Below are 15404 nucleotides of genomic sequence, written 5' to 3'. Positions count from 1 at the left end.
CTGCTGGTTAGCTCATCCGGCCGGATGAGCTTATGTGATCACGTGTCATCTGTCATCATTGTCCGTCCACAATTTACAAAAATCGCTACTCCTCCTGCAGGATTGATCGGATTTCGCTCAAGCTCACATCCAATGTTCCCCAGGTGGGTGTGTATAAAAGTTGTCAAGATGGTGGCGCCACCTGTCATATTTCTGATTTTATGGGTGTCTGAAATTTTTGTGTGACTCATCACATTAAACGTTACTCTTCGTAAACTGCTGGGACGTTTTCACTGAAACTCACTCAGAAGACTCTAAAGACAGATTCCAACAAGAATTGTTCACCAGGTAGTGCCACCTGCCATGGATGCAGCGACACAGAGGTGATATGCAATTTCACAAAAATCTTTACTCCTCCTACAGGAGTGATCAGATTTTGATCAAACTCATATGGAATGGTTCCAAGGTTGGTTTGTACGGGAGAATGGGTGAAAAAGAGGAAAAGAAGGGAGTCGGTGGAAACAGTGAAAACGAGGAGAATTACAGTATGAGATGGATGAGGAGAAGAGGAGCAAGAGAGTAAAGGAGTATGAGAAAGACAAATAGGAGGGAGGAGGAGGAAGCAAAGGAAGAGGAGGAAAACAGCAAGATAATGAGGAGCAAATGAGCAGGAAGGAGGAGTTACAGAAGGAGGGACAGTTTGAGAAAGAGAAGGAGAGAAAAACAGGTGGAGGAATATGAGAAGGAGGAAGAGGAGTGGACCATGTGAACAAAGGAGGAGTTTGTGAGAAAGGAAGACTAGCAGAAGGAAGCGGTAGAAGGAAGAAAACGAGCATGAGAGAACAGATGGAGTGTGAAGAGGAGTTGGAAGAAGAGCAAGAGGAGGACAAGTGAAGAGGGAACAGCATGACATCGAGTGTGATATTGCTTAAATAAAAGAAAAAAAATAGCAAAAGTGATGCAAACTGTGTAACACTGACACCATTTTGGAAAATAACTGTCAGCGAGCGTTACCAAGATGGCCGCCAAGTGGGCTAGACTATGAGGACTACAAGGATTTTGTTTGTGCTCAGAATTTTAATTTGATAGTATACCTCTATCAGTACATTATTTGTATAAGATTGATTTCATCTCATCTCATCTCATTATCTGTAGCCGCTTTATCCTGTTCTACAGGGTCGCAGGCAAGCTGGAGCCTATCCCAGCTGACTACGGGTGAAAGGCGGGGTACACCCTGGACAAGTCGCCAGGTCATCACAGGGCTGACACATAGACACAGACAACCATTCACACTCACATTCACACCTACGCTCAATTTAGAGTCACCAGTTAACCTAACCTGCATGTCTTTGGACTGTGGGGGAAACCGGAGCACCCGGAGGAAACCCACGCGGACACGGGGAGAACATGCAAACTCCGCACAGAAAGGCCCTCGCCGGCCACGGGGCTCGAACCCGGACCTTCTTACTGTGAGGCGACAGCGCTAACCACTACACCACCGTGCCGCCCATAAGATTGATTTGTGATAAATAATTTAACCTCTTTTAATTAAAAAAAAAACATACTGAGTTTTTTCCACACTGTGCATTACAGACGTTCTGATCCAGAGCAACACACAACATACCCAGAGCAGCCTGGGGAGCAGTTGGGGGTTCGGTGCCTTCCTCAAGGAGGCTTCAGCCATTCCTGCTGCTCCTGGGAATCAAACCAGCAACCTTTTGAGCCCAAAGCTGCTTCTCTAACCTTTAGGCCATAGCTTCTACATGCAGGTTGTAATTTTGCACAATGTTTGTAATTCTCATGACTTATGAATCATCTCTTCAAACAAAAAAGCAAGATAATGAGGAGACAATGAGAATTAGACGTGACCGTCAGTGACAGTGTAGCTCACTCTGGCCCCGTCTAGTCCAGAAAGAATGATCTAAAGTGGACCGTCTTGCGCAATGAATGTGACAAGCTATATACACTATATATAAGCTATATATACAGTGCCTTGCAAAAGTATTCATACCCCTTGAACTTTTTCACATTTTTCCACCTTACAACCACGAACTTAAAAGTTTTTTATTGAGATTTTATGTGATAGACCAACACAGAGTAGCACATAATTGTGAAGTGAAACGAAAATGATAAATGGTCTTCAAAATTTTAAACAAATAAAAATCTGACCGCAACTGTTTTCTTAACTCTGAGATTAATGATTGTTTTCTTAACTCTGAGATTAAAGACTGTTTTCTTAACTCTGAGATTAATGACTGTTTTATTAACTCTGAGATTAATGACTGTTTTATTAACTCTGAGATTAACAACTGTTTTATTAACTCTGGGATTAACAACTGTTTTATTAACTCTGGGATTAAAGACTGTTTTCTTAACTCTGGGATTAACAACTGTTTTCTTAACTCTGAGATTAACGATTGTTTTCTTAACTCTGAGATTAATGACTGTTTTATTAACTCTGAGATTAATGACTGTTTTATTAACTCTGAGATTAACAACTGTTTTATTAACTCTGGGATTAACAACTGTTTTATTAACTCTGGGATTAAAGACTGTTTTCTTAACTCTGGGATTAACAACTGTTTTATTAAGTCTGAGATTAATGACTCTGTTATTAACTCTGAGATTAACAACTGTTTTATTAACTCTGGGATTAAAGACTGCCTTATTAACTCTGAGATTAACAACTGTTTTATTAACTCTGGGATTAACAACTGTTTTATTAACTCTGGGATTAACAACTGTTTTATTAACTCTGGGATTAACAACTGTTTTATTAACTCTGAGATTAATGACTCTGTTATTAACTCTGAGATTAACAACTGTTTTATTAACTCTGGGATTAAAGACTGCTTTATTAACTCTGAGATTAACAACTGTTTTATTAACTCTGGGATTAACAACTGTTTTATTAAGTCTGAGATTAATGACTCTGTTATTAACTCTGAGATTAACAACTGTTTTATTAACTCTGGGATTAAAGACTGCCTTATTAACTCTGAGATTAACAACTGTTTTATTAACTCTGGGATTAACAACTGTTTTATTAAGTCTGAGATTAATGACTCTGTTATTAACTCTGAGATTAACAACTGTTTTATTAACTCTGGGATTAAAGACTGCCTTATTAACTCTGAGATTAACAACTGTTTTATTAACTCTGAGATTAACAACTGTTTTATTAACTCTGGGATTAACAACTGTTTTATTAACTCTGAGATTAAAGACTGTTTTATTAACTCTGAGATTAAAGACTGTTTTATTAACCCTGGTATTAACTATATTTTATTAATTCTGGGATTAACTGCTGTTTTATATCCATTCATTATCTAGACCGCTTATCCATCAGGATTGCAGGAGAAGCTGGAGTCAATCCCAACTGACTTCAGGTGAAAGGCAGGGTTCACTCTGGGCAGGTCGCCAATCTATCACAGAGCTAACACAGAGTTAAACAACCGTTCACACTCACACTCACACCTCTGGGAAATTTAGAGTAGCCAGTTGACCAAAACCACGTGTCTTTGGACTGGTGGAGGAAACCGGATTATCCAGAGGAAACCCACACAGGTACGAGGAGACAGAAACATGCAAACCCCACACAAAAAGGCCCAGTCAGGTGCGAAGCTCAAACCCAGAACCTTCTTGCTGTGAGGTGACAGTGATAACCACTCTTCCACTGTTCCCTTGGTCAGCGTTGAGGAATACCACGGAGTTATAAACCTCTTAAAGCGAGGTTAGTACAGCAAGAAAGAAAGCACAATTCGGGCTAATTCAAGTCTATGGACAGAACGATTGAAGGACCAACCTTCTTACCTTACATTCCGCATTTTGTAGAAGTATCAAAAAATAAGGTGCTTTCACAAATTTCCAGAACTTTTTGAGGAACTAAGGAATGTTGGCACTCTCGACAGTTTCTTGACCAGTTCCTGTTCTGTGGCAGAACAGAAATGGCACAATGGTTAAATTTTTTCAGCACAAACAGAAGAGGCTGGGTTTGAAGATGAGCAACGAATATGGTGTTAATGTTCATTAATATCACTTTTTAATCAGCAAATCATACAAAAACTGCAATCATGGTATAATCATGGACGTAAATGTAAAACAAAGGCATGGAGGAACTTCATACCTGATGTAAAACACACTTCGGTAAGCACTTACTGTATGAAATAAGATTTTTAAGAAGGTTTTAAGAGATTGGACACGTACAGTGTGGGTTTGATCCGTGAATCAGACTCAGTGTCACAAACTTCACCTTGATACTTCCTGGTCTGCCAAAAAAGTACCAAGTCGCTACATCACAGAAACTGAAACAGACTCTGGTTCCTCTGGTTAAATGTTAAACGTAAAATGGTTTTTGTCAGAGCACTATGTGAGATTTAAAGATAGATTTGCAGCATTATGGAATATTGCCCTTAATACCCCCCCACCCCCACCCACTTTGTTCACCATTACCCCTGATACCATTATTTCAGAAATTGTAGAAACCTCCATTGTTATCCACCAGGTTCGACTCATTCACATGCTCCTTCTCTATGTTGAATAGCAACATTCTGGCACAAGAACACGTCACATATATAGCGACGTATTGAACTTTCCACGGTTTGAAAATATCCACGTTACCGTATCATGTTACCATGTGACTTTCGAGCCCATTTGCCTGTCGTCCGTCTGGCGTCATTCACATTTCATGAAAATTGCTTCTTCTCTCTCAATTCTTCACCAATTTTTATTATTTCTGGCAGGAAGGTAGGTCTGCCTGGGGTGCATATAGCTTCTACCCAAATTTGCATAATTGCAATTAACAATGAAGATAAGGAGTAATTAAGCCCTAAGGAGCAGTTTCCACACAAATCGTTTCTTCTCCCTGAATTCTTCACCGATTTTGATTCTTTCTGGCATCTGAAAAATCCCACCCTCTCCCTTTAGGCCTCCTTTCAAAGCCATTCCTTCAAAACACATGAACGTGCACTGCCTCACTACTCCTGGAGGATGAGTCCATGTGAGAGAGCGTGAGGATGGGAGGAGTGGAGCCCGTCGTTGTCATGTCCAGCTACCGAATTTCTCAATTACATGTAAGAAAACGTAACATCAAAAGCAATAAATCACTTACATGATGCCGCTCCATCATTGATTATTAGCTCATCTGGTCAACAGGTGATGAGTTTATACCAGTCTTTAATCTCAGAGTTAATAAAACAGTTGTTAATCCCAGAGTTAATAAAACAGTCATTAATCTCAGAGTTAAGAAAACAGTTGTTAATCTCAGAGTTAAGAAAACAGTCTTTAATCTCAGAGTTAATAAAACAGTTGTTAATCTCAGAGTTAATAAAACAGTCGTTAATCTCAGAGTTAATAAAACAATCGTTAATCTCAGAGTTAAGAAAACAGTTGTTAATCCCAGAGTTAAGAAAACAATCGTTAATCTCAGCGTTAATAAAACAGCCATTAATCTCAGAGTTAAGAAAACAGTTGTTAATCTCAGAGTTAATAAAACAATCGTTAATCTCAGAGTTACTAAAACAGTCATTAATCTCAGAGTTAAGAAAACAGTTGTTAATCCCAGAGTTAATAAAACAATTGTTAATCCCACTGTTAATAAAAGTCATTAATCTCAGAGTTAATAAGACAGTCTTTAATCCCAGAGTTAATAAAGTCTTTAATCTCAGAGTTAATAAAACAGTCGTTAATCTCAGTTAATAAAAGTCTTTAATCTCAGAGTTAATGAAACAGTCGTTAATCTCAGAGTAAACTTCTGAGCCATTAAATGAGTAGTTTATTCCAGAGTTCTGGAAAAAATTTACACTGATCTATGTGAGACATTTTCTGTGATGTACTTTTGTGGCTTGAAAGACAGGAACCTCTCAGGCATGCGATTGTGAATTGCACAGCGTGATATTAGAACTCGAGAGTGAAAAGTCTCAGTTTCAGTTCTGCAGGACTCAGAAGCAGCTGCTTTCAACATCAGTGCCATGTTTCTCATACAGTTCAAACAAATCAGTTTATCACAGATTAATACACATAATATTTAATCTATACCAAGCACCATGGATTACTTTTACAGTTATTTTTATTATCAGTGTCTGCTCGACCCTTACATAACAATTTCTGCCTTTAAAATTGATTCCTCGCCTCCTGCTGAGTCCGAAGCTGGTGAGACACCAGAGAATGTGCTGAGAAGGAAAGAAATTCGGCTTCAAGATGGCCGTCACTATTGTTTTTAGTTCTGTGAAGTCGTACTACCAAAAATGTCTTAAGTCTGTTTGGAATACTGAACAACTCATCTTAATTTTACGTGTTAGCTACATTAGATTTGTAGCTTGGGTGAAAAACAAACTACACGTGGAATGATATCTTGGCTGATGGAGTATATTTGGGGTAAAGAGGTGTAAACCTGTGTACATTTTATCTTAAATGAATTATCAAATTATTTCTTTAATATATTTGTAGTAGCACTGAGAAACAACAGTCCATTGTTACTTTAAGGCATGGAGTGTCTTTGAATTAATACAAATAAAGAAAAAACACTGAATTAGAAGGCGTGTCCCAATTTTTTGATTGATACTGTATATGTATTAAAGTAAGTGGTGAGTTTGTGTGTGTAGCTGAAACCTTCAGATACCACAGTGAATCGAAGTCTGAGAAAGACTCACTATGAGTGAACCAGATCAGTGTGACATGTCATACACAGAGCACCAGCAGGATGACACGATGAATATGAAGAATTTATAACTTTAAAGGAACAGTCCACCGTACTTCCATAATGAAATATGCTCTTATCTGAATTGAGACGAGCTGCTCCGTACCTCTCCGAGCTTTGCGCGACCTCCTAGTCAGTCAGATGCGCTGTCACTCCTGTTAGCAATGTAGCTAGGCTCAGTATGGCCAATGGTATTTTTTGGGGCTGTAGTTAGATGCGACCAAACTCTTCCGCGTTTTTCCTGTTTACATAGGTTTATATGACCAGTGACATGAAACAAGTTCAGTTACACAAATTGAAACGTAGCGATTTTCTATGCTATGGAAAGTCCGCACTATAATGACAGGCGTACTAACACCTTCTGCGCGCATTGATATGGAGCTCAGATATCAATGCGCTGCCGAAGCGCGCAGAAGGTGTTAGTACGCCTGTCATTATAGTGCGGACTTTCCATAGCATAGAAAATCGCCACGTTTCAATTTGTGTAACTGAACTTGTTTCATATCACTGGTCATATAAACCTATGTAAACAGGAAAAACGCGGAAGAGTTTGGTCGCATCTAACTACAGCCCCAAAAAATACCATTGGCCATACTGAGCCTAGCTACATTGCTAACAGGAGTGACAGCGCGTCTGACTGACTGGGAGGTTGCGCAAAGCTCGGAGAGGTACGGAGCAGCTCGTCTCAATTCAGATAAGAGCATATTTCATTATGGAAGTACGGTGGACTGTTCCTTTAAGACAGCATCATTAACCAGACTGTTACGATAAAATTTCATATATATGAAATAAATGCTCATTTCATAAATACTAGTTAGCTAGTATACTATTGTACAATAGTGTACTAGCTAACTAGTAGCGGAACTCCTCTCACATCATATCTCATAAACACTTGACCACCAGACAACGAAATTCATATCTTTATTTCCATAAATTAGATGGGTTTTTATCCAGTGCTTATTTTTAAATGTCTCATCTCATTCTCATCTCATTATCTGTAGCTGCTTTATCCTGTTCTACAGGGTCGCAGGCAAGCTGGAGCCTATCCCAGCTGACTATGGGCGAAAGGCGGGGTACACCCTGGACAAGTCGCCAGGTCATCACAGGGCTGACACATAGACACAGACAACCATTCACACTCACATTCACACCTACGGTCAATTTAGAGTCACCAGTTAACCTAACCTGCATGTCTTTGGACTGTGGGGGAAACCGGAGCACCCGGAGGAAACCCACACGGACACGGACACGGGGAGAACATGCAAACTCCGCACAGAAAGGCCCTCGCCGGCCACGGGGCTCGAACCTGGACCTTCTTGCTGTGAAGTGACAGCGCTAACCACTACACCACCATGCCGCCCTATTTTTAAATGTGTGATTATTTATTTACAAACAAATTTTATGGAAAATATTCATGACAGTTTCATATAAAACGAGTTAAAACAGTTTTCTTAGTCCACTAGCTTGTTGGACAGTTGACAGTTTCTGTCATGTAAGGGACAGATGGATGTAAGTGCAGGACGAGTTTTATTGAAAGCATGCTAGCAAAGGGATCAAAATCGGAGACAAAGGCAGAGTCGAAAAACAGGCAGTGGTGGAATGAGGCACAGACAGGATATCAGAGGGAATACAATACTCACAGTCCAAAAACACAAACAGGGTCAAAACCAGAAGAGTGATATAAAATACAAGGCTTTCACAAAGTCTGTGTGTTACTCAGAGTCCTTATATGTATGCGCTGTGATTGCACTCTAATCAGGAACAGGTGCATGGAAATTAGTCATAATGGTGCTGCGCTCCAAGCTCCAACACACATCAACATGACTGATGTAACCAGATAACTGTTTGACATTTCAAGTTTGATATTCAATCATAACTATACAGTAATGCTGTAAAGTGGAAGCGCTGGTTCACTGCTGTCCACCAGGCACCCAGCAGAGGCACACCATAATAAATATCGTGGTGTTGTTTCTGGCGCATGGCATGCGGTGTCAAAGAAAGGAATAAATATGTATCATAACTGCGATGCGTATCTCATTATTAGTCTCACACTAATGTCACAAGACAATGCAGTGATTTATTGAGGTGAAAAACATGACACAACATGACACGATTCAATGGTTCTTTCATGGTTCTGTAATTGTTCTCTTCAGGTTGATTTTGTGTCCTTGTAAATATTTTGCTCATGATTGCCTGCAGCGATGTTGAGATAGAGCCAGTTCTGCAAGAAATCACGGGCGAAGATTTGAACAGTGGTTCCAACAAAGCACCTGATGCTTGTCTTGACGTTCATGCAAGAGGGCTTTGGGAAAGGCAGAGAGCTGAATTCTTTGATATACGGGTATGTCACCCCAATGCAGAGTCCTACAAGGACTTACGCCTACAACAAGTTTATCGTCAACATGAAAACAAGAAAAAGCGCATGTACTGTATGCAAGGCGTGTAATGGAAGTAGAACATGGAACTTTCACTCCTTTGGTATTTACAAGCCTGGGAGGTATGGCTGATGAATGCAAGAGATACCACAAGAGGTTAGCGGAATTAATTGCCTACAAGAAAGGAGAGGATTATGCTACAACCATTGCCTGGATAAGAGCCAAAATGTCCTTCTCCATTCTGCGATCAGCTCTTCTGTGTTTGAGAGGTTCAAGAACTATAAGAAGAACTAATCTGAATGTGAAAGACATGGACTTTGATGTAGAAATGTCAGTTGCCGCAATAAATTGAAACATTTTAAAGTGTTTAATTTAGATTCTTTTAGTTTAGTTTTTATTTATATACAGTTTTTATTAATTTAATCTATATTTTTTTTAGTTTAGTTTTATCATAGTTTTTATCAATTTAATTAATATTTCTTAGTTTACTTGTTATCATATATAGTTTTTGTTATACTCGTTATATATTATTGCAGTTTTTTATGATATCAGACCGAATTGAGTGTAATTTTGAACAATAAATTAAAGTTTTTGCTTATAAACTCATCAGGAGCTCCATGTTTCGGTAGTGCTGAAATATCTTATATATATTATATAGTTAGCATATTATTAGCTTATTATCCTGTTATAATCCAAATCCTATATATTATACTGTAAAACACTTCATATTGTACTATTGTAATACTATATTATATAGTATACACAGATACTACAAGTACTATTATAGTGTATTTTATAATAATAATAATAATAATAATAATAATAATAATAATAATAGACTGCCATTTTACCTCACTGAACATTATACTGGATATTATATTTTAATAATATTGGCTGGCATTGAGTGGTATATCAGATATATTCCATAGAGCTAGCATGATATTAAACAAGTCGAAGACGAGTAGCCGAATGGAATATATCTGATAGACCATGAAAAAAAAAGCCAGCCAATTTGTATTATTATTATTATTATTATTATTATTATGTTTTGACAATCATGCAGTATCGTAAACCATATTCAGCACTCATTCTCCATTGGTTAGAGTGATGTAATACATGTAATACGCGTAGGATGAGCATGTCACTGTATGTAAACTTCTGACCGCAGCTTTATAAACCAGTGCTTTGCAGCGATCTAAAACTGTATGGCTGCATGACTGAATTGAAAAAAACTTAAATAGTGCAGGTGCTGCAGTCACCTGTCTACTGAGCGGGCGGGGCAAGAACCAACAACCAATACCACCCCAACATCCAAAATGCAACAACACTTATACAAATCTAATAATAATAATAAATAATTCTAATAATAATTGATAAATGTTCTAGTAACACCATAATTCACAATAGAGTACATATACAGTATATGTGTTATTTACCAGCTGGGAGGTCCGTATGGTGAAATACCGTGACCGAGGTCTTGAAAGTACTGAGCGAGGCACTCTGGATCGAGGTCAGTATTCAAGGTCGAGGTCACGGTATTTCACCATACGGACCAACCTTAAGCTGGTAAATAATCTCATCTCATATCTCATTATCTGTAGCCACTTTATCCTGTTCTACAGGGTCGCAGGCAAGCTGGAGCCTATCCCAGCTGACTACGGGCGAAAGGCGGGGTACACCCTGGACAAGTCGCCAGGTCATCACAGGGCTGACACATAGACACAGACAACCATTCACACTCACGGTCAATTTAGAGTCACCAGTTAACCTAACCTGCATGTCTTTGGACTGTGGGGGAAACCGGAGCACCCGGAGGAAACCCACGCGGACACGGGGAGAACATGCAAACTCCACACAGAAAGGCCCTCGCCGGCCACGGGGCTCGAACCCGGACCTTCTTGCTGTGAGGCGACAGCGCTAACCACTACACCACCATGCCACTGCTGGTAAATAATATATTTATTTTTTTCTATACCAAATTCTAACAGAAAACGAGAGTGCCCGAAAGGGAAAACCGAGCCGAGGCGAGCCGCCATTTTGAATCCTCATTCACGGCTGTAATGCAAATTGCTTCCTCCTCGGTATACAAGTGCACTTCCATGGCAGGAAAAAAACTACATTTTGCCGCCTATGTAGTCCCCTATTTATACAAAATTGAGTCATTCAGGATTCAGCAATGTTTTTGCTCAGCGTTTGATACATGTCAACCTTTGGTCAATCAAACCTGTATAACCAACCTCCAAAATCCGTATTTCCCTTATAAAATCCGTATAAGATGCAAATTAAAATAATTTACTTAAAATTTGAATGATAATTAACAATGATATATCCCAGTTACTTTTTATTCAATATTAATAACAATAAACCTTCAGAATGAATACAAAGCTCCAATGTTTGACAAAGACACAAAGTGTTATCAGCGTAGTTACGAAGGAAATACTTCGTTGTTTGGAGACAGGTTTCACTGAGCGGCTATTATGCGCGAGACTTCATATTAGCCACAAAGTTAGGAAAATCTGTTCGTAAAATTATGTTATAATGACCAAATACAATGAAAAGTATTTTTCCAGTCTCACCTGTGAAAGGTAATCCCATGTGATCTCGTTTGGACGGTAAACCTGTTGGTACAGTTAAACGCAGCACATGAATGAGGCATCTTTATTCTCGGGCGAGGATGACGTATGATTCTACGCAGAAGCCGGCGTCTATGACTTCACGGTTGGCGGGATTCTCGCAGTGCGGTGTGCGCATGATCAAAAGTGGAACGAAGTCTCGCTACCACAAGATAACGCGCGATTTCATAAGACTCTTTACTGGCTGTGTGTGGTGTACAGTACGTTTGTAAATGTTATGCGTTCTTTTTTCATGGTGGGAATTGATTATAGCTCTAAATAAATATTGAAGTTTTTTTTTAAGAATCCGTATAACTTTATTTATACGCCCGTATACGACGTTTATTGAATCAAATCCGTATAAAATACGGACAATCCGTATAGGTTGACATGTATGGCGTTAGCAACAGTTACAGGTTTTTAGCTTTCTCCTGAAATGTTTTCTTTTATTTCTTCTTCCTCAGGGTAGTAAAACTCGCTTTTGCTGTGAACACTGTCGTTATCGCTATCCATGCTGTAAAATTAATGCTATTCTCCTGACAAATGAGAAAATAAATGTTGACAAAAATTGCTACTATGTTTGTTGTTGTTGTGAATGAGCGAGTTGCCAGAGGTCCGTAACTGGGGTCCGTAACTGGGGTTCGTAACTGGGGTCCGTACCGTAGGATACGGACCTGCTCACCAGCCAATCAAAGCGCGGAATTTGATGGAAACCGGACCGCAAAAAAAAAACTTATTTTGTATTATATTAAAAGTTAACTTAATAAACCAAATCAAAATATTAAAAAAAATTAAATCCCATATTTGGCTCCAACACTAGATGATCTCATCTCATCTCATCTCATTATCTGTAGCCGCTTTATCCTGTTCTACAGGGTCGCAGGCGAGCTGGAGCCTATCCCAGCTGACTACGGGTGAAAGGCGGGGTACACCCTGGACAAGTCGCCAGGTCATCACAGGGCTGACACATAGACACAGACAACCATTCACACTCACATTCACACCTACGCTCAATTTAGAGTCACCAGTTAACCTAACCTGCATGTCTTTGGACTGTGGGGGAAACCGGAGCACCCGGAGGAAACCCACACGGACACAGGGAGAACATGCAAACTCCACACAGAAAGGCCCTCGCCGGCCACGGGGCTCGAACCCGGACCTTCTTGCTGTGAGGCGACAGTGCTAACCACTACACCACCATGCCGCCGCTGGTAAATAATATATTTATTTTTTTCTATACCAAATTCTAACAGAAAACGAGAGCGCCCGAAAGGGAAAACCGAGCCGAGGCGAGCCGCCATTTTGAATCCTCATTCAAGGCTGTAATGCAAATTGCTTCCTCCTCGGTATACAAGTGCACTTCCATGGCAGGAAAAAAACTACATTTTGCCACCTATGTAGTCCCCTATTTATACAAAATTGAGTCATTCAGGATTCAGCCATGTTTTTGCTCAGCGTTACATACATGTCAACCTTTGGTCAATCAAACCTGTATAACCAACCTCCAAAATCCGTATTTCCCTTATAAAATCCGTATAAGATGCAAATTAAAATAATTTACCTAAAATATCTCATCTCATCTCATTATCTGTAGCCGCTTTATCCTGTTCTACAGGGTCGCAGGCAAGCTGGAGCCTATCCCAGCTGACTACGGGCGAAAGGCGGGGTACACCCTGGACAAGTCGCCAGGTCATCACAGGGCTGACACTAGAGGACACATTATCATAATACATTTCAAATGATAACACATCCTGTCTTATGGTCTTTAAGGCATGACCAAAAGACAATCCAGGAAAGTAAAAGACACCACATCAGTGTCAGCACTTTGATAAGAAGTGCAGATAATAAGTGCACCCTCACTAACGAACACATGAATCAGTGTTGAGCTTTCTTTGATCACACGGGATGCTGGACGCTGACACAGCCATACATCTGATGCTTCGGATTAACTCAAATGTGAGCTTTGATATTGTACAAACCTCTCTCTCTCTCTCTCTCTCTCTCTCTCTAATCCCCCACCACTCCATCTCCACTGCTTTCTCTCCCCTCTTTCTGTCACCGTGTCTCTCCATTTCCCCTCCTACCCTGTCTCCCTAATCCATAATCCCACGGAAATCAGGCAGGAGAAACAGCGCAGCTTTGATCAGACTCTTGTCTCAGTACTGCGTGAGGCATCTGAACATCCTGCTGTGCCTCAGAGCTCGCAGCATGTTTAACACGTAAGCCAAAACCACAATGCTTGTTAACCGCCAGGGCTTCATGTATGTGGACTTATTTATTTAATCAGTGTGACTAACTGAATGGAAAAAAGAGCCCACTGTTCTCCCAGTAATCACTCGATCATAAATAGTAACGATCGTGGGTTGCTGTTGCTGTTGTTGTTGTTGTTGTTGTTACCTCGCCCTGGATGGAGTCCACCAGGGGGTGAGGTATTGTTTTCAGTAGGGTTTGTTTGTTTGTTTGTTTGTTTGTTTGTTTGTTTGTTTGTTTGTTTCTTTGTTAGCAACATTACGGAAAATCAGCTGGACCAATCTTCATGAAACTTTCAGGATAGATGGGCATTGGTCTCAAATAGAACCTCCAACATTTTGAGGGTCATCCGGTCAAGGTCACCAAAAAGGTCAAAATTATTTTTTCAGGATATCTTCCTTCATATTCATCATATTTACTTCAAACCAATTTCAAAATGTTCATCTTTCAATTCTGCTTCCACTGATATGCTACATGATGGGGTATCTCTAATAGTTTTCTTAGCAGTTGGAGGGCAACTTCATTCTTCTATATGAGTTTTCATTTGGCACTATGACTTTTGACCTTTGTTTGTTTGTTTGTTTGTCTGTCTGTCTGTCTGTTAACAATCTAGCATCTAGACGGTTGCACCAATTGACTTCAAATGTTCAGGGTAGGTGGGCAATGGTCCGTAGGTTACCTGATTAAATTTTTGGGGTAACTGGGTCAAGGTGAAGCTCAAGGTCACTGGAAAGGTCAAGCTTTCGGTCAAAATAACATATTTTCCATTATAACTCAAAAATGGTTGCCGATAGACAAATGTTTACTATTATGAGCATATAGGAACTCCCATATGGCCTTTCATTTGGCACCATGATCTTTGACCCTGAGTGACCTTGAAAGATCAAACTCAAGGTCATGGATTTTCAGAGGGCTGTAACTTGAAAACGGTTGATGGTAGACGTATATTTACCATTATCAACTTATAGGAAGTGCCATATGGGCTTTCATGACCTTTGACCTTGAAAGACTTTGAAATCTCAAACTCAAGGTCATGGATTTTCATAGGACTATGACAGCTGATAATTGAGAAATATTACCATTATCACCATATAGGTATAAAATAGGGCGGCACGGTGGTGTAGTGGTTAGCGCTGTCGCCTCACAGCAAGAAGGTCCGAGTTCGAGCCCCGTGGCTGGCGAGGGCCTTTATGTGCGGAGTTTGCATGTTCTCCCCGTGTCCGCGTGGGTTTCCTCCGGGTGCTCCGGTTTCCCCCACAGTCCAAAGACATGCAGGTTAGGTTAACTGGTGACTCTAAATTGACCGTAGGTGTGAATGTGAGTGTGAATGGTTGTCTGTATCTATGTGTCAGCCCTGTGATGACCTGGCGACTTGTCCAGGGTGTACCCCGCCTTTCGCCCGTAGTCAGCTGGGATAGGCTCCAGCTTGCCTGCGACCCCGTAGAACAGGATAAAGTGGCTACAGATAATGAGATGAGATGCTTACGGAGC

The sequence above is a fragment of the Neoarius graeffei genome, chromosome 25 (assembly GCF_027579695.1).
Source record: "Neoarius graeffei isolate fNeoGra1 chromosome 25, fNeoGra1.pri, whole genome shotgun sequence".
In the NCBI taxonomy this organism is placed as follows: domain Eukaryota; kingdom Metazoa; phylum Chordata; class Actinopteri; order Siluriformes; family Ariidae; genus Neoarius; species Neoarius graeffei.
The sequence above is the reverse complement of the archived record's forward strand: the minus strand, read 5'-3'. Positions refer to the sequence as shown.